This window comes from Myotis brandtii, unplaced genomic scaffold, assembly GCF_000412655.1.
Source record: "Myotis brandtii unplaced genomic scaffold, ASM41265v1 scaffold434, whole genome shotgun sequence".
In the NCBI taxonomy this organism is placed as follows: Eukaryota; Metazoa; Chordata; class Mammalia; order Chiroptera; family Vespertilionidae; genus Myotis; species Myotis brandtii.
The window spans coordinates 516,592-517,188 of record NW_005366599.1 but is presented as its reverse complement, the minus strand read 5'-3'; the positions used below and the strand labels follow the sequence as shown (position 1 = coordinate 517,188).

At 63.7% G+C, this 597-nt stretch overlaps 1 protein-coding gene across 1 annotated transcript in view; it reads right to left on the bottom strand.

Moving 5' to 3' along the window:
* PRDM16 (PR domain containing 16) overlaps nt 1-597 on the bottom strand; it is an 82,425-nt gene that overhangs the window by 3,452 nt on the left and 78,376 nt on the right. The gene's annotated exons all lie outside the window — the stretch shown is intronic.

Below are 597 nucleotides of genomic sequence, written 5' to 3'. Positions count from 1 at the left end.
GGCGTTGGGTCCCGGGGTTCTGCGGACGGTGTTGGATTCTGGGATTCTGCAGGGGCGTTGGGTCCCGGGGTTCTGCGGACGGTGTTGGACTCTGGGGTTCTGCAGGGGCGTTGGGTCCCGGGGTTCTGCGGACGGTGTTGGATTCTGGGGTTCTGCAGGGGTGTTGGGTCCTGGGGTTCTGCAGGGGTGTTGGATCCTGGGATTCTGCAGGGGTGTTGGGTCCTGGGGTTCTGTGGATGGAGTCTGAGTCCCAAGGTTCAGTGGCCGGAGTCTGGGTCCTGGGGTTCAGTGGACGGAGTCTGGGTCCCGAGGTTCAGTGGATGGTGCCTGGGTTCTGGGGTTCTGTGGACAGAGTCTGGGTCCTGGGGTTCAGTGGACGGAGTCTGGGGTTCAGTGGACGGAGTCTGCGTTCTGGGGTTCAGTGGATGGAGTCTGGGTCCCGAGGTTCAGTGGACGGAGTCTGGGTCCCGGGGTTCAGTGGACGGTGTCTGGGTCCCGGGGTTCAGTGGACGGAGTCTGCGTTCTGGGGTTCAGTGGATGGAGTCTGGGTCCCGAGGTTCAGTGGACGGAGTCTGGGTCCCGGGGTTCAGTGGACGG